Source organism: Tyto alba, unplaced genomic scaffold, assembly GCF_018691265.1.
Source record: "Tyto alba isolate M040663 unplaced genomic scaffold, T.alba_DEE_v4.0 Super-Scaffold_2, whole genome shotgun sequence".
Taxonomy (NCBI): Eukaryota; Metazoa; Chordata; class Aves; order Strigiformes; family Tytonidae; genus Tyto; species Tyto alba.
Window position 1 is genome coordinate 18,265,657 of NW_024881282.1, and position 19,770 is coordinate 18,285,426.

A 19,770-nucleotide genomic window follows, 5' to 3' on the forward strand; every position below is an offset into this window, starting at 1 on the left:
CCCTTTAAAAAATTCTCCATATCTACTTTGACCTTGGCTCCATCTAAATGCTTTGGTCACCTTTTCTAGTGTGCCTGCCCTTATCTTTAATGACTTGTGCCAAACACTCCATAGGCTTCCTCTTTATGTATAATTTCCCTTTTCCTCCAGCACATTCTCTGACAGATTTTAATGTCATTGTGAGGTTTCATCCATTTCTTTTCACCAGACTCACATTCCTTATTTCACTAAGAGCACAACTTTACCTGCAAATTCTGCAATTTCTTTCATGCTCAAAATAGGTTTGCAGAGAATCTCGGTGAGGTCTGTATGAGAAATATCCTGAAAATTCTCTTGAGAGCTTGAAGCAATTCCAATGCAGAAGTGTCTGTAAGTAATGTGTTGCTAGGAGGGGAGAAGGTCCTGTGGAAATAGGTCCTGGTGGGAATGAGGTTTGACCTCCACGTTATAGGATAGTATCTCCAACAAAGAATATGCACACTTGGCTCAAAGCCAAGAGAGATGGTTGGGATCAAGGCCAGGACAATCAGAGTAAGAGCCAGGACACTAAGAACTGAGACTAAGGTGCAACCAAAAAAGTGGGGTAAATAGAAAGACTCAGCAACCCAAGGCTGGCATGGATCTCTAGCCAAGTCCAAGCTGTGTAGATGTTATGTCTATTATACCTATTGTGAGATTGGTCCAGAGATAAAAGTCCTCTAAGGCCCTCTCACAAACCTTTTCTTGATGACTTTTTGTTCCCATTCCTGCCTCTATTTCCACTCTTTTCTTGCTCGCTGATTGCACCTTTTCAATGTTTGTGACACATTCTTAGTCACTGCTCACCAATGCATTTCTAATTTAATCAGTTCTTAGGGACCAATTCCTCTAGCAGTCTTATTTGTGCTGTGATTCTTTGAACTTCCCTGTGACCTGTGAAAATCTTGCTAGAAATGAAGCAATATGTCCCACACGTTACACTTCAGTCTTCCAGGGAGTGACTCTTGATGGTCTGCATTGCTGCATCTTTGCACATACACATACAAATTACATCAATATTTCTACCACCATATTTCTTAGAAGCTTGAAAGTAGCTTGCTGAGTTTTATACTATTAGTCCTTATCAAGTTTCTATCATCCAAGAACCTCCCTCTTAAAGAAACCATTTTTCATGCTAATTTTCCTTTCTCTTGTGTTGACATCCTTCACTATGTTTTTCCAAGGTGATTCTGTTATTTTTGGCCCATGTTACTAATTACTCTAATCCCTTTGTCCTATATCTCTGGCCTCCCTGTTTTTCTTGTCCCTTCTCAATTTAGTATCACCTGTGAATTTCATTAATATGTTTTTTAGTTCTCTTTCTAGTTCATTACTGGAAATACTAAATAAGGCAAGACCCAAGACTAATCTTTAAATATTTACCTGTCCTTCCTATAAATTGGTATTCTGCCATGTGTTTATTAGTCTTGTTTTGGTCCTTCATTCCAGACTTCAGACCAAATGAGATTTTTTTTTTTTTTTGAACAAGAAGGTTCAGTTGAGCTTTTAAAGAATGTTTTTGTAAGACATAGGAAGCAACCTTCTATTCTCATGCTCTCCAGTTTTATGTCAGTGTAGCTGCCTGGCTTTGAGAGAGAGGATGATCAGACCAATTGTTCAAAAAAATATGGCTTAAATCCAAGAGTATTACATTTATTCTGTTCCATTCATCCATTAATTCAGTAATTCCATAAAAAAGTGTTAGCTTTGTCAGGCAAGATCTACTCTTTATAAATCCTGCCTCTTATTGCTCATCATTGCATTATTCTCTACAAATGAAGTGACTATTTCTTAAGACTTTTCCTACTGTTTTTGCCAGGGTTAGAAGCTAAATGTAAAGCATTGTAATTAGTAAGATCTTTCTTCCTTTTATGAATGCTGAGACAGTGCTACATTTGCTTTTCTGTGCAGTGTTGAGAGAAGGGCAGATAAGGGAGTAGTTGTCTCCTTCACCTCTTCGGCACCTCACATGTGATGTGTGATTCCAACCACATGACTGGGCAGGACATGTGGTGCAGTGTGGCCATCACTGCTGCTTCTAAATCTCAAGACTTTGCAAAATAATTTATGATGTTTCTTACAGCAACTTTCAGAGAATCTGGGAAGAATGAGTTGTATCATGTCTGTTTTCTGAGTGTCTTTGGTTTCAGTTTGTCACAACCAACTGACTTTTGCCAGGTGAAGTGCTAAAGGTCCCCAAAAGATGCGTTACCAGAGCATGAATGTCTTATGCCTATATGCCTATAGCAGAAGATGCAGATATAAATGATCAATGTATGCTTAGTTTAAACACTGCTAGAGTTGCCCCACAATTTCTTCCTGACATATTCTGCAGTGGTGTCCAAATTTGAAAGGTAAATTAAGCAATGCTTCTCACATACTTTGAATCTTATTACCACATGAGAAATACAACTGATTTTTCAGTTCCTCTGCTACACCATACCTTTGGCCACTACCAGACATCAGCAAATACAACCTCATTTTCTGTGTAAGATCTTAACTCAGCCATTTAGAAAGTAAAGTAGGGTCATCTTGAGGTAGGGAGATGAAGGTGTCTAAGAGGCACAGTTGACTCCCTGGACTGGTTTGGACTAGTATGTGCTTCAATACATTTGGAAGAACACCCTTCCCTTCTCCTATGAGAAATATTAAAAGGCCTGGAGAGCAAATTCATCCAGGGCTATGTGTCCTAAAATCCTAATCTGGGTTGTTATGGATTTACCTGAGTACTCATTTGAAAAAACAAGGTTTACTTTGGAAAACTAGGTTTATCCCCCAAAATAACTTCCCATGTAAGTAACTTAGCTATCTGTTTTGTTGTTGTTCTTACTTGGTGGTGCCAAGCAGAGCTTTGCACTGGTGTCCACAGCTGTGCAAGCTGCAGCTGGGAAAGGATAAAGGCTTAGGTTTTACTGAGATTCTGTACCTGTGAATGAGTCATGTTTTGTTCTGGGTTTGTGGGTTCTAGACATGACAGATGTTCTCTGAACCATGTCTTGTCATTTACCTCACCATCCAATCAGGAAAACCTACTGCTATTACTAAATTATTTTTGCTTTCTATTATCCCACAGAATAAGAACTGTAACAGCAGAAAATGCTGTTAGCCAGTACATTTAACAATGGATTTAGCTAGGAAGGAGAAGTGATGCCTTTACTTCACATTATAAAGTCTGATCATTCAGAAGTGGATTTACATCTTGCTCTGTTGTACCCTGATGTGGGAAGGACAGGGTACACAACTAATGAAGAACTCACTGCAACAATGTTATCTAAATGTATCAATGACTGTGAACCAAGGCAGACTAGAACCCTGACTTTGAAAATGTTAGAAAGTATCCTTTCTTGTGTCCATGATCTTTCAAATTACATATGTTTATTTCCATTTACATCTACGCATATATCTATATATATTTATCTGAATTTAACTGATTATTAATTAGAATCAATACGTGTTGTCCACATCATTCTGTGTTTCCTCATTTTGCAGTCAAAACCTAAATAAAAGAGGGTTCATTTTTTCTGGTAAGCATATGATCGAAGGAAGATCAAAGCAAAATCTGAGTTCAGGCTCTGTAATTTTTGGCTGATCAGACCCAAATATTTTCCTTTGTGTTGAAACCAAGGTCAAAGGAAGTTAACTAACTGGCTATAACATTTCTTTTGCATTATCAACTGGCAGTTTAAAGGTCTGCTCCCAAATCAGAAATAAACTCTCTTCGCTACCATAGGGCATATTAACCACAGCTGTCCTTGCAAAATAATCTTACAGGCAGAAACAGAGCATTATAGACAGAACCTACCTCAGTCTGACAGTTTGCTTGGGAGTATTTTCTGGCCCATTTGTGTTAGTGGACTTCCAGCTGGGTGGATTGTACTGCAGGTTGGTGGGAAAGTGCAACAAGAGCAGAAGTTGCCTGTGCTGCTTTCTCTAAAGAGGTAGTTGGATCCTAACAAAAGCTGGGAACAGGGATCAGACCTATTGTCAGTCTCCTGCAGTCAGCGGTATGAGGTGATTCAGATGTAAGCATTATGAACTATGCAGTAGGCAGATCATATGGCCCACACATTTGGTATTATTCTAATCTCTGAAAGCTAGATTGTTTTAAGACATGACATTTAACATCCCCCCCCCCCCCCGCTAATGTTGTTAGCATTAACTGTTATAGCCCTGGCTATACTTCTTGTGCAAATAAAAACCTGGTTTCTCCTTTAATCTTGCTAAGTTGCTTAGAGCTCGACAGATGTGAGCAATCCTAGCATTGTAAAGCAATAGTTATTTTATAATCAGGAAGAAATGCATTTTGGTCAGCAAATATATCGAAGTTTAAGCTTCCAAAGAGGTTATAAACAATAACGCATAAAACAGGATATATCTTAAGATGTGTGTATAACAGTAGCTTATAAAATGAACATTTGGAAGTAACTTCTAAATTCTTTTCAGAAGTGGAAACAAAAGTGGTAAAAATGTTTCAGGCTCCACAAATGTGAACGCCACTGATTCAACCAATTAGGAAAACAGCTAGAGGATCGTGAGTAAGTGAAGAGCCTCCAGAATTTGCTTTAAATGCAAAAAGCAGATCACATGTGTACATGTGTAGCGGGAGACCCCAAAATTCTTTAGGGAAAATCAACAGGCAGCATGGTTTCCTGACAGGATTATATTTCCCAGTAAATCCCATCAAACTGCTGAAATCTAATAGAGATCAGTGACTAGAACAAGGATAAAATGTTTCAGGTAAAATGAGCATCCGAAAGTGGACTGGAGCATTACCAAGAGAGTTAATGGTGCTCCCAGAGCAAGGAAAGTGAACAGCTTGTAGCCTGGTATATGGTAAAAGGTCCGCACCTTAAACTTCCTTGAAATGCTAGTCTGAGCTGAGCTGGTGGTTGTTCAACCATCTGTCCCTCTGGTGTAGCTAGAGGTGGTGCCCAGGCTCTGCTCTGAGCTGCTGGGTCTCACACTTTGATACCTGAAAACAGGTTTGTCTCCAGCAGGGTCAGACTTGGAGATGCCAAAAATGTGTCCTTCTCCCTTGTTCTGCCCATGGAGTACAGTCTGACATGCATTCCCATCATGAAGAAGATCCTGTTTACAGGATGTCCTGTGGACATCCAAAATGTGGTTGTGTATGTTTCCCAGGCAATCTCCTTCAGACTACACCTAGGAGGCACAGGTGCAGAGAAGGGATTCTGTATTATCTGGAAGACTCCTAAGATTTCCTGGTAGAAAAATAAGGCCTCATCTACAATAGCAAAAAACTCATAATCTAAGTACATGTGTTAATTAACACTCAGCAAACATGCTTCATAATTCCATTATAGACAATCACCTGTGGAATTTCTGACATTTGCAAACAGAAAAGGCAGCTAAGGCACTTGCCCTGTTCCTGTCACCTCTTCCCCACAGTCAAGAATGGACTTTGGCACTTCAGGGAAAGTGTTCATTTGTATCTTTCAGTACCCAAAGGTAAAAAGTTTGTTGTCGTTTGAGCCTGGTCAGCAGCTGAACGCCAGGCAGTCGCTCACCCACCCTCTCCCCACTTGGGAATGGGGAGGGAATCATAGGGGCAAAGGGAGACTCCCGGGTTGAGATAAAAACAGTTTAATAACAGTAACAGAATAACACGCTGACAGCGGTATTAGCAGGTAACGTACCATACAGCTGCTCACCTCCCACCGACCAACACCCACCTGCTCCCAGCTGGCAATCCCAAACACAAAGGCCCCACAGCCACACTCCCAGAAGTGAGAGCCCCTCCCCACCCCCTCCTGCCTTTATATAGTGAGCACAATGTCACATGACATGGGATATCAGCCAATCGGGGCCCAGCCCTCCAGCTGTGCTCCCCCCGCCCCCGCACACAGGTGAGGGCACTGGGCCCTGGGGAGCCCCTGGGGTCTCAGGGTGCTGCAGCTCCTCCTGCTGCCAGACCAACAGGAGCTCTAGGCCAGCCCCAACTGGGACAAAGTTTTACTAAGAAAGCTGTATGAGAACAGTATACTAAAACCAGAGCAAACCAGAGGATTCAGGCTGTCTGCCACATGTGCTTAAAGAAGCCTGCAGTGTTTAAAATCTATGAAGACTGAATGATTAGAAACACAGCCAGAGCCAGCCAAAACTCCAGGAGGGCACTTTGGTAGAGGACTTAAACTTCCCAATGGAAATAGAAGAGATAGAGTACTTTGCTTACAAAATACAGGCACTAACTGAATGTGATTGGGTCCTGCCACTTAATAAAGTATTGTTCGTCTACTGAGGCTTCATAAGTGTACGTGTGTGTGCTCTTAGCCCTCACTGCCTGTAAGGTAAAAAATGTGTTAACTCAAACCACCTTCACAGAACGGAAGCTGGTGTGTGTTGGTCTTCAGCTCAGCAAGGAACATGTGTACGCTCAGTAACAAGTGGTACCTTGTTAAAGTGCTATGAGCTGTTCACAGATCTCAGCAATAGGTGTACTAGAAGCTGAAGACACAGAAAACTTTCAGTGGGCTAAAAACAGTGCAGCTCTACTGGTCTGATGCCAGTTGAAGATTGAGCCTACCGCACTTAGAGAACAGAAATACCTACTTTAGCTTCTCAAAATAAAACAAAAAGTTCAAAAGAAGTGGTAACTACAGACGCATTTTCTGGCTTTTATTCTAAGACTTGGGAAAGCTGGTGAGGGGTAAATAACAAACACTTGGACAGACACAGATTAGTTAGACACTCTCAGCACAGGCATATAAAAGAAGTTCAAACTTAGTCTTCTTGATGCTGGAGAAATTGAGAATGGAACAGAGTGAATGTGTGGGCATTCTTCACAAGGACTTCTGGACAGCTTTCAATGCCCACAGGGAGAGTAATCTATAAGGTTAACAAATGAACACTGATGATGAAATGCTCAGTTGGTTTGCTAACAGAAACCAGAGATGGTAAATGGGACAGAGGGGTAGAGAGAGACAGTGGGATAAGAGTGACAAGTGGAAATATGTTGAGCCTGTTCTGTTTCTGCTATATATAGGAGATAGCAGTTATCTTACAGAAGGAAATGTAGAACAAGATGTGCGGATTTGGAAATGATGTGGAACTGACAACCTGAGAAATGCCATCCGTAAAGGAAGTAAGTGGAAGATGCTGAGAAATCTGCCTTATGTTTAAGATATGAGGGATGAGCAGGCAATGCAAAGTGAAGATGGAGAAACCAGAATATGGTGGTGTGAACTGTGTTTGTTTGCTCATTTGAAATCTTGATCTTGTTGCGGGGCAGTGGCTGAGAAACCAGAGGGGTCACTGAGGGAAGAAATCCCAGACCAGAATAGGTCACCAGGACACATTTGCAAAGAACTAAAAAGAAGAGCTATAACTTAGTTTTCAGAGAATAAAGAAAGTTATTAGAGTTGAAGAACAAGTGAGTGATCATCCTCGGAGTCCTTAGTCATGCAGAAATATGCCAAATGATTTTTCCATAGTGACAACAGTAATTAAAGGTGCAAAAGCAGCACTGCACTGGAGGCTTGGCAGCCCCCCAGTCCACTAGCATGGATACCTGACAAGAAGATAAGAATGCATTTCAGCTGGCCATGATGGGAGTCTGAAATTGTGTAGCTAATGCTTTCAATGTTTTTTCTTTGATATCAGCATTTTAGGATATCTTTCACCTACACCAGATCATATCTAAAATGCCATTGTTTAATTGAAAAAGCAGTTAATATCTTCTTGAGTGCATATATGCCATTTGCATTAATTTTGTTCCCCAGTGTAATTTCATCTGACTCCACTGCCTTGAAATCACAGACCTTACTCCTTTACAGCTCAACAAATCTGAAGTGTATCCAGGGCTTCAGATACAAACTTTTCAGTGGAAAGATTATCACTGGATGGTGTAAGAGATCCAGTGATGGACGCATGACACATCCAGACTACACAGCTCTCCCATTCACACTGCAGGGATTTGGGCTCAGACACAGGGCCTGGAAACTCATAGGGAGACTCAGCAGTGGCACTGAAAAGGAGGATGGGAACAGTGAGGCCATCTGCCTGCTGAAGACACTAGGAAGAAGGTGAATGAGACCTGCAGAAAGAAGAGAAATAATGACTGACCTATGATAAAGTAAAAGGAGAGCACCTGCCTGGATAGAAAGAAGGGACGACGGATCTTGTGTAAGGCTTTTTACATAAAATACTGACTATGTTCATTTGGATGATGCTCAGCCATCCTCACAAATGAACACGCTCCGTTGACACTGATAATTCTTCGCTTCCCGCTCAGCTTTTCTTAGACAAGGAGGGTTATGGCAAAGTGAGGCTAAAAAAAAGGAAATCTGCCATTTTCCTAGCTGAGAGGAGCAGTGCCAAGATCAATACAGCATGAAACAATCATCAGACATGGCCTAACAGCATTCTCTGTAGCCTTCATTGCAACCCTTTTCTGTGTTTCTGGATCATCTCTGTAAGCGAATGAATGATTTCCTCATTAAAAGACATACTCAACAAAGTGATTTTGATGCAGAAAAGCAAAAATGGTAAAGGAGTTCCAAGGAGCAAATGATGTGAACTCTTATCTCAGGTTCAAATAAGGGAATTGCTGCTTTTAACACTGTGTATCAGGGATCCTCATGTGTTCCTATAGTCCACACTAACCCACAGGCAAAAATCCTGGCAAACTTCGTGTTAGGACAACATCACGAATGGCTTTTTTCTATCCATAAGAGTTTTGTGTTTTTACATTTCATGATTTACGTCAGTTCTGTCTGGGTTTATCCCATTTGTTGTCCTCAGAAAGCTCTCCCAAGATCCTGCTCCCCAGTAATGTCACTAACAAATCAGACACATGCAGTACTTTCTGCTTAATTAAGAACAGAAAAACAACCCTCATCTATGCAATATCTAGCCTGTTGTTATGACTGGTACTGAGCAGTTCATATAGATGTTTAGGAAAGGCTACAACAGGTAGCTACAGAATAACATCTCCATAAAATACATTTCCTCCTGATCTTTGTTATTCAGTAACACATGGTCATTATCCAATAGCATTTGGATTTTTTTTTTAGTTTTTTTTTTTTTTTTTTTTTTTTAATAGATGAAAGCTTCAGCAATCTATGTATCTTCTCTTCTTCACAAATGTGAGCTATTTTTGGACTGCCACAAGATGAAATCTTGTAACACTGAGTGCTGTGCTTGCTGCCCATCCTGTTCTTCCTTCCCTCTAACTCTCCTTTGGACCCTATGTGTTTATTCCCTGTCACCACCTGACTGTTCTCCAACTCTGAAATATTAAATAATGGTATGGAGATGTACCTTTTTGGGAACTGATCTACCAGCCAACTCACTCTTGTGAAATGAGGTGGATGCCACTCCAGTGACCTGACTATCCAGAGATGAGCAGGGCAGTGAGACCTGACATAACAAGGCAGCTAGGTTGGTTACAAAATACTCAGCTTTATAACCTCTTTTAAGTTTGGGCTGGCCTACCAGTTTATGATGCAAGGGTTGTCTTCATGCTCCATATTTACACCACAGATGCTGAAATCCAGGGGCTGCTCTTCTGACACTAACCCTTTCTGTGGCCTTAACTAAACTGCTTTACATTCCTGGTTCTTTAACTGAATTGTGTTCTTGTAGATCCCCCTCTAATGTTTCAGCATCATGACGTTGACTTGAAGGGGACTTTTAACATCATAATATAATTAGTAATAACAAAATGTAACTAGCTTAGAAGGATCAAGCAGTTTTCTTACAGTCTTGGCTTAAAACATTTTCCATTCCATGATGGTCTGAGAGCTTGCCATGTTTTTGAGGAAAATATAAATGGATTTGTAATGTCATGCACTGGAAAATCTTTCAGAATAATGTATGCTTACACAAACACTTTTAATATTACTTCATTCTTCATGTTCCTGTAGTCTGACAGTTTTACACAAATCTAGCCCCGTCTAATTTTTTCCTACAAAACAAGCTGTTAATGGAAGATGTTGTTCCTGCTCCTTTGCACTTATCATTTGTTTGCGCACAATGTTTACTTACAGACTGTTCTTTTTTTTAGCCAATTTAATTTGTTTAAAAAATCTAATTGATTATATAAAAGAAAGAGACCATTGTACCTTTACAGATGCCTTTGACCTGTTTTGCAGAACTATATTGTGCTGTGGTGTCCAAAGTTCTGTAATTTGTATGTTTGCTTTTCATTATTATTCTAACTTTGGTTGCTTATATAACCTTTTCAAAACTACTCTTTCATTTGTGTTTCAGCAAGGGAGACTTCACCTTTTCCAAGTATCGTACCCATATATTTACTAGGTTTCTGTTCTAATGCAACCCATTATTTTCAACGACTTTCAACAAGCAGAAGAATACCACTGTGCTCAGAATAGACATCTAAACTGGTTAGGAAAATGATAATTGGGATTATATTTGAACATTTTCAGAGATGTTGTCAGGGTATAAGAAAATCTTGAAGTTCACCCATGCCTCAAGAATTCAGCTTTCACTAAGGCTCTGAACCTCTTCTCCTTGTTCACATGCTCATGTTCTCCTGCCTGTCATATAAATGCAACGTTACACATATCTACAAAGAAGAGAATACTACAGGACAAATTGTAGTCAGTAGTCACAGTGACGAGAGTATTTTGAACTGTCTTTAAAGTTTCTCATGTTAATGACTGGCAATTAGCTAAGTCTTCTTAAAAGCCTGGGTCCAATACAATGTAAAGACAACTGTGAAACATAATGATTCCCCAAATAAACTATTAAAGCAGAGGAGTTGCGGTCTCTCAGATGTACAAAGTTCACCTGTCTTTTATTTCTAAAAGTCCAAAGAATGTACAAACTGTGCAAGCTTGTAGTCCCTTGCGAATTGTACTTCGTGTTTATATAGCAGCTCTGTCTCAAAGCCCTCTCCAAACATTAAGACTCATAGCAGTTCTTTTATGTAGGTATTATTATCCCTGTCATTATCATTATCACATTTTCCATTTTATAGGTGGTAAATGAGCAAAACCACACTGTGAGTCAGTAGCTGAATTGGGAATAGAATACTGTAGTCCTGACTTTGTCCCTTGCTTTAATTACTCACTAACATGATTGTTATTTGTGGGTTGAAGTGATACAGATTGTGTTCAGCGTAAAATCTCAGCAAATAAGCAGGATTCTTTTGATTTGCAAGGCTTTTATTCGTATAGCTTTCACATTAATATTTTTCAGCTGTTGGTCTGGATTTAAGTAGCTAATAAGAGATGCTGTCATCTTCCAATTAAGTAAGTATCAATACATTTTGTTTAATATGATACATTTTGCATAATAGACCGGAACATCTCAAATGAAGCTTAGTCTATCAAGCAATGAAGTATTTAGGTACTTAGGTTGTGACTTATTCAAGTCATAGTAAAAATCATTATGGAAATCTATGTAGAAATGTACTTTTGTAAAGTAGCTGTGTTTTAAATGACAGCTGTTATTAATTAGTCTTTTTTTTTTTTAATGTGAAAATAACATATGTGATGACTAAATTAAGTTAAAGCCACTTGTCAAATTAATATTTTTTTTTTAAATTGGAACAAATACTGGCTGATATGAAACACACAAATGTGTTCAGTTGAAACTTTAAGAAGTAGACAGTTAACCTCATTTTCTCCTTTTCCAGGACTGTTTTAACCTGGAAAGACAATGTAATCACTTCATTGGCTCAAACATAGGTAACTTAGTTTCAAAACATCCAACTACTAGCATCTCATTCCTTTGTTTCTCTGTCATCAAATGTCTTAAGAAATAATAGAATAAAAAATAAAAATTCTCATGAGCAGTTACTCAGAAGACCACAAGGTGCAGTCCTGTGAGAAACTGAAGATGCCATAAGAACTGAAAACATGGTCCTCCTGGAAAGAACTGTAAGACACTCAACAAGACATCATGATTGTACAGGACTCCAGTAAAGGCCACTACTAGCAAAGGACATTTAATATCACAAGATACACTGATACTAGCAAGCAACTAGTGGCCTTGTATGAACTTTTGCCCTCCTCTCTAATGTACCATCTGCTGGGAACAGTCCTTGGCCTCAACACTGTGGTGGCACATTTGTGTTTGTGAGGGTGTTAGTCATCACAGGCCTAAATTATGCTGCACACTAGCAATGAATCTATATGGACAGCCAAGCCCATATCCTTGTCCCTGTCTACTGCTCCAATGAGTAGATTCACATCCAGAGAGGATTCCAACTGGCCTTTTCAAAGAGCTCTATGCTTCTGCCACTTCTGGATGCTAATGATCTTCCTTCCTTCCTTCCTTCCTTCCTTCCTTCCTTCCTTCCTTCCTTCCTTCCTTCCTTCCTTCCTTCCTTCCTTCCTTCCTTCCTTCCTTCCTTCCTTCCTTCCTTCCTTCCTTCCTTCCTTCCTTCCTTCCTTCCTTCCTTCCTTCCTTCCTTCCTTCCTTCCTTCCTTCCTTCCTTCCTTCCTTCCTTCCTTCCTTCCTTCCTTCCTTCCTTCCTTCCTTCCTTCCTTCCTTCCTTCCTTCCTTCCTTCCTTCCTTCCTTCCTTCCTTCCTTCCTTCCTTCCTTCCTTCCTTCCTTCCTTCCTTCCTTCCTTCCTTCCTTCCTTCCTTCCTTCCTTCCTTCCTTCCTTCCTTCCTTCCTTCCTTCCTTCCTTCCTTCCTTCCTTCCTTCCTTCCTTCCTTCCTTCCTTCCTTCCTTCCTTCCTTCCTTCCTTCCTTCCTTCCTTCCTTCCTTCCTTCCTTCCTTCCTTCCTTCCTTCCTTCCTTCCTTCCTTCCTTCCTTCCTTCCTTCCTTCCTTCCTTCCTTCCTTCCTTCCTTCCTTCCTTCCTTCCTTCCTTCCTTCCTTCCTTCCTTCCTTCCTTCCTTCCTTCCTTCCTTCCTTCCTTCCTTCCTTCCTTCCTTCCTTCCTTCCTTCCTTCCTTCCTTCCTTCCTTCCTTCCTTCCTTCCTTCCTTCCTTCCTTCCTTCCTTCCTTCCTTCCTTCCTTCCTTCCTTCCTTCCTTCCTTCCTTCCTTCCTTCCTTCCTTCCTTCCTTCCTTCCTTCCTTCCTTCCTTCCTTCCTTCCTTCCTTCCTTCCTTCCTTCCTTCCTTCCTTCCTTCCTTCCTTCCTTCCTTCCTTCCTTCCTTCCTTCCTTCCTTCCTTCCTTCCTTCCTTCCTTCCTTCCTTCCTTCCTTCCTTCCTTCCTTCCTTCCTTCCTTCCTTCCTTCCTTCCTTCCTTCCTTCCTTCCTTCCTTCCTTCCTTCCTTCCTTCCTTCCTTCCTTCCTTCCTTCCTTCCTTCCTTCCTTCCTTCCTTCCTTCCTTCCTTCCTTCCTTCCTTCCTTCCTTCCTTCCTTCCTTCCTTCCTTCCTTCCTTCCTTCCTTCCTTCCTTCCTTCCTTCCTTCCTTCCTTCCTTCCTTCCTTCCTTCCTTCCTTCCTTCCTTCCTTCCTTCCTTCCTTCCTTCCTTCCTTCCTTCCTTCCTTCCTTCCTTCCTTCCTTCCTTCCTTCCTTCCTTCCTTCCTTCCTTCCTTCCTTCCTTCCTTCCTTCCTTCCTTCCTTCCTTCCTTCCTTCCTTCCTTCCTTCCTTCCTTCCTTCCTTCCTTCCTTCCTTCCTTCCTTCCTTCCTTCCTTCCTTCCTTCCTTCCTTCCTTCCTTCCTTCCTTCCTTCCTTCCTTCCTTCCTTCCTTCCTTCCTTCCTTCCTTCCTTCCTTCCTTCCTTCCTTCCTTCCTTCCTTCCTTCCTTCCTTCCTTCCTTCCTTCCTTCCTTCCTTCCTTCCTTCCTTCCTTCCTTCCTTCCTTCCTTCCTTCCTTCCTTCCTTCCTTCCTTCCTTCCTTCCTTCCTTCCTTCCTTCCTTCCTTCCTTCCTTCCTTCCTTCCTTCCTTCCTTCCTTCCTTCCTTCCTTCCTTCCTTCCTTCCTTCCTTCCTTCCTTCCTTCCTTCCTTCCTTCCTTCCTTCCTTCCTTCCTTCCTTCCTTCCTTCCTTCCTTCCTTCCTTCCTTCCTTCCTTCCTTCCTTCCTTCCTTCCTTCCTTCCTTCCTTCCTTCCTTCCTTCCTTCCTTCCTTCCTTCCTTCCTTCCTTCCTTCCTTCCTTCCTTCCTTCCTTCCTTCCTTCCTTCCTTCCTTCCTTCCTTCCTTCCTTCCTTCCTTCCTTCCTTCCTTCCTTCCTTCCTTCCTTCCTTCCTTCCTTCCTTCCTTCCTTCCTTCCTTTTTTTTTCTTGCCTCTCCCTTTCCATTCTTTTCATATGATTCTATGAAACCTAAATGCAATACAGTTTCTTATTCAATCTCTGCTGTGTTTCTACATTTCCTCTAATTAAGAAGACAATCTGTTCTTCTAGTACCTGTCCCTGAGAGTTTATGACATGCTGTAACGCACAATTTGTGGTAAATGTCCAACTCTTTTTCAACCTCATGGAGTAAATATGACAGAGTGGAAAGGACTTCATAGGACTGAAAGTGCCAGGTGATATATATATCTATATATAAATGAGAAATACTATAACATTTCACATTTTTTTCATGATATCACAGTTTACAGAATTTTAAAATGTGCATTCTCAAAAGGATTATTAGATACCTCTCTAGTTAGAGCAGCTGAAACTGCATTTAGTATTAGGTCCTTATAGGCCTGTGATTGAAATGAGAAATGATGTTTTTATGTTGTATAATTTTCAGTTATGTAATTCCAATTTCTTGCAATCTCTCTTCTCACTGTTATGTGTTGCTCCCCAAATAATAGCTATTTACAACTGTCACCTCTACACTGTATCTTTTATGTTCCAACTGCTCTTTTTTATTCTATAAAATTAATTCTCATGTCCATTTTTGCCTATTCTTTTGTATTCTGTTCTGTAGACTGTCTTCCCTTTGCTTTTCAAGTTTCTCTTCATATTGATGCTACTCCAGCATGACCCACAAAGGTGGTGAGAGGTGGGTTAGCTAAACTATACTCCTGGGATCCTCGAGGCAAGCAAAAATATTTGTATCATAGCAATGATTTAGAGACCTAATTTTAACTTCTGAGCCACTGAGGTCAGAAGTAGGAAGCAGTGCTGGCAGGAAAGAATGGCTATAGGCAGGATGCCTCCCAGTTCTATATGCTACAGACACATCTTATCTTAAGTATACAGAGAAAAGTTATGATATCAATACTTTCTTTGAGCATGTGCAAAACAGCTAAAAAGCCTCCTGCTATCATGCCAGAGCATTGCTACATCCAAGTATATTCCTGTAGGACTTTTAAAAAAATGGTGACTTTTGTTGAGTGTTTATGGCATTATTACTTTCTCCTTATTTCCAGCTGCTGCTGCAGTTGTTTTTATTTTATTGTGGAGAGAGCTTGATGTTCTCTCTGAGCATCTCCTGATAAAAATCAGATAATTTGGTTGCTTTCCCAAAGTGTTCTCAGTCTAATTTCAGATATGACATGGCGAAGAGCATAACAAAACTTAGCAGAAAGAAGCAGAGAGAGAGAAACCCAAGAGTTCAGTAATGAGAGATTACATGGTTCTCCAGTAGAGTCTAATACACTCTATGGTGAAGCAAGTTTAAAATGAAAACACAGTAAACAATTAATTTCTTGCTGATATCATTAGGAAAATAAGCACTACTAAGACAAATGATGTTATTTTTGTACAAATGGATTATTCACAAGCACATCCTACATGATATCAGGTAAATGCCAGGAATAACAAAGTGAAAACCTTGAGCTCATTTGTCTGTCAGAGCCTTTTCTCTTTTAAAAGCTGATCGTATCATCACTCATAAGACAGAGGACACTCGACATGGAAGGGACCATCCCTTCTGCAGCTGGGGCAGCTCCATTTGCCACCAGGGTTTTGTGGAAAGAGGGAGAAATGCCTGCAAGGGGTTGTTGCTGAAAGATGCTTGATCCAATCCAACAAGCAATTAGTGACACAGTTTTACCTTTCCTATGGGCGGATGTTTGTATCCTGGGTTGGATTTGACTACAGGGAATGGCACCTCACAGAATAAGTCCTTCACATTTCTATTCCTAGTTTAGAAAATATGAGCATAAAGATATCTTGTGCTTATGAAGTTTGGGATTAATCCTGTAATTAAAAATTAATATCCTTTCCCCCCCTCTGCCCTCAGAAGAAAAAAGCTGAAGTGGTATAAATCTAGTAAGAATTAGTTTTATGATTAAATAAAATTCCTAAAATGAATTAAAATTTCTGTAAGAGGAGTGGTATAGGAGATGTCTGCTTGTTAACATCCTGGCTACAAGTGGGGTGACAGACAAGTCAAAAGAACAGGGCTGTCCACAAAGGCATTCAACTATGCAACAACATGAGAAAAAGGTATTTCCAGCAGCTGGTATCAGGATTTCTTTTACTATTGTGATAGTGAAAAAGTGGGGATAAAACTATGGGTCTCTTGCGTGCTTGAGGCCCAGGAGACAAGAGCAGAACAGAATAATGAGTGCTACTAACTTCCTTCTTCACACAGTAGTTGATTAAAAAAAAAGGATTATAAAAGGCGCTGGGCAAAATTTGAGCTATGTACTTCACTGATGAACAGCGCAGTGAGCCTAGAGTTGACTGAGCATGGATTTTTTCTGGGAGAGCTAGTGGTAAATGGCTTTGTCATCCATTACACTTTCCCAGCTTTCTTAGATTTCCTCCCTGGAACAAAGCCAGGACATTACGGGGAGTGGGACGGTTGTTATGTGTGTGGAATGAACAAGAAAATCTCCTGTCTCAGGCTGAGCCGTGCACTGCCTGGAGATGAAGGACCCAAATTCAAGTCCCTTCTCTACCAGCCTCCTGTCTGCACACAACAGCCACCGGACTGTTACCCTGCATGTCCCTTTCACATTGCTGCTGTTCCAGTTTGTCTAAATATCCAGATGGATCATACTAGCATCTGTCAGGACCGCTGTCTTCCTGGCCCACGGAATAACCTATGGAAGGTGGGGTTGTTTCTTTCTCTCCCTTGGAAGTTCCCCCCTTGTCACCTACCGGTGGGATGGGAAAGTGCCCTGGATCACACGGTGCTGATGCAGGCTGCACAAAGCCACCATCCTCTGGGGTTGGATCTGACCCTGTCACGAACAGAATTTGACCGAACAAGTGCTTTATCCCTTACTAAAAGATGGAGTGAATGATATGCTGAATTAGCTCTGAAATGCATTCAAACTGTGCAAGGGGAAGTAGGTGAAGGGCTGTTAACATGAAATCAGATTTAAATTGTGGACCATTATGCTTCAACCTGTCTCCAGTCTAACTAAGAAATACACCTTTCTTTTTTCTCTGTCAGTGACAGCCACTGGTACAGTCAGGTTATGTTTCACCAACCACTAGCACTAAATATTCTCTATTTAAAAAAATACAATTAAAGTCTGGTCCTCTGAATTCTCTGAAAACTCTGTAAACTATTAAGAAGAGCAAGAAGATTAAATCTGAAAGGTCATTACTCTGATTTTGCCTTTCTAAAATGTATTTCTAATGAAAAAATAAATAGCATTTTTAACGTACAGTTACAGATAAAATCCTGCCCTTCTTTCCTCCCTTTGTATTAATTTTACCCAGATATGCTGCTCATTAGTAGATGTATGTATGTTGCAGCTTTAGAATTCTGTTGTTATAATTAAACTGAAGATCTGTGTGCTCATTCAGGCATGTCCAATATTGTCTATTTATTTCTTCATAGTCTGGACCCATATTCTACTCTTGGTGCCATTTAACACCCTCTTGAATTCAGCAAAAGCTTAATAAATGATCCTCAGTCGGCATCACATGCATCCTTTTTTTCTCCTCTTCTTGCCATCCCATGTGGTAGGTTTTTCCTTTACCGGAACAAGAAAAGAATATTTTTCTAAAGTAAGAATAGAAACAAAATATGTAAAATTGTCCTTAAATTTCATAAGGAATCATATTCTGAAAATGAAGTAATTATGAGTCCACATCACTGAGACTACCCTCCTGCAGAAGGTGTGGGGGAAAGAAAGAAAAAGAATATCTGCCTCTGAGCTGGGTAGCCTGGCAAGCAGCATTGTCAGCCCCAGTTAAGCTATTTCCAATCAAACTCTCTCAAGGACACTTACAGTATCTTCGCAAGACAAATGTTTACATGGGCAGGATCTTAGCTGACCTACCAGTGCATATGAAATACAAATCTATTTTATTTTAATTTTAAAATTCATTCTGTCTACAGTGCTAGGCTTTTGGACCAGGTTTAAATCACTGGGCTTCACCTATAGTACTAGGAGTATGTAGAGTCCTAAAAGACTTCTATACAGGTGGCCTTAATCCCATGAGGAGACTGCAAATTCATACGAGGGTCATTGACATTCATCGAGTACTTGGTCTGTCTGGCAAATGATGACATCAATCTTGGTGCAAAAAGGATCATGCATTATTCTATATGCAGCCAACTGCTAAATTTAAACTGTGGTGGGACAATAAATTTTTTTTCAAGAAGGGCCATTAATAGCCAAGCGCCTGAACCATCAAACCTTTACTTACATGAACAGTCTTTGCTCACACATGTTGTCTCATTAGGCAACTGCCTTGGCTAAAAGGGGCCTTGTAATACAGGGTTTGAGGAATTAGCATCTGAAGGAACAACTGTAATTAACAGATTAAAAAAATATCCATGTACAAAGGTCCATTTGGAGGATCTGCAAATATGTATGCTGTCTGCTTAACAATGTGAATCCAGAGAAAGTTTGGAGTTATCAAGGTTGTAATGAGTACAAATGTTGTTGTAAAATCCAAAACCTATCCCCTTAATATAATACCCTCTATTGCACAGCAGCCAATCCTACTTGGGCAAGAAACCTAACCTCCATAAATGTCATACTGCATATATACTGTGGGGAAATTCTCTACAACTAATGAGCAATTTATTCCTGAAAGAGGGCACTCCTGAAGATATCATATCCTTTATTTTCATGCTAAATAAAGGAAGGGATTTTCATGACCACATTATCTATTGGAGATTTTTTTTTGTATTTTTGTATTAAAATTTAATTATATCACTTAAGCAAAGCAAAGGAATAACGCACAGTCTACTGGTCCATAGCAACATAGATTTTTTTTTCCCTGATTTCTGAAACTCCCTGTATTCTGATCATGGGTATTGGAATCCATATCCTTTGGCTGGCTGTCAGCCAGTATGAACCAGAATGCCAAGGTATATATAATTACAGTACAGTTATTTCCCCTCTTCTCCACAATGCTTCTCTTCTGTCTCTCTCATTAAAGACTGTAAAATTAGTTACCAGCAAGAGCAAGAACTGCTTTTCGTTTCTTTTAGCTGAAGTAGAAATATTCAGAAATTGTACATGAACACAGACAGAAAAGGGGCTGAGACAGTAGGGAAAGAGTTAAACATTTGCTGAGGTCTCTGCCCTTCTCCACTCCCTGGACCCATGTTTCATTCCCTACAGTTTAGGAAAAAACTTAGACTTGGAATAATTATCATACAAATATACAAGACACATTTTCACTATTTGCTAATTCTGAAAGCAAGGAATAATGTGAGTAGCATTTTGAAAATAATAAGTAAAACATACATGAATCATTCTGGTCATTTCAGCCCCCTGGTCTGGGTGAAAGTGGATGAGTAGGGACAGGGGCAGGAGAGACGGGAAGAGGCAGCTTGGGACACAAGGAAGGCAAATGGTCAGATGGCAGAAGACAGCAGATGAAAACAGTACAGAAAAGATTTTAAATTTATTTAAGGCAATTTAACTTTCAGTAGCTTTGTGTTGCCTCTTCTGACAAGCAAAACCTGAAGACATAGTCAAAAATTCTAGTGCAATAACTAAGTGGTCCTATATA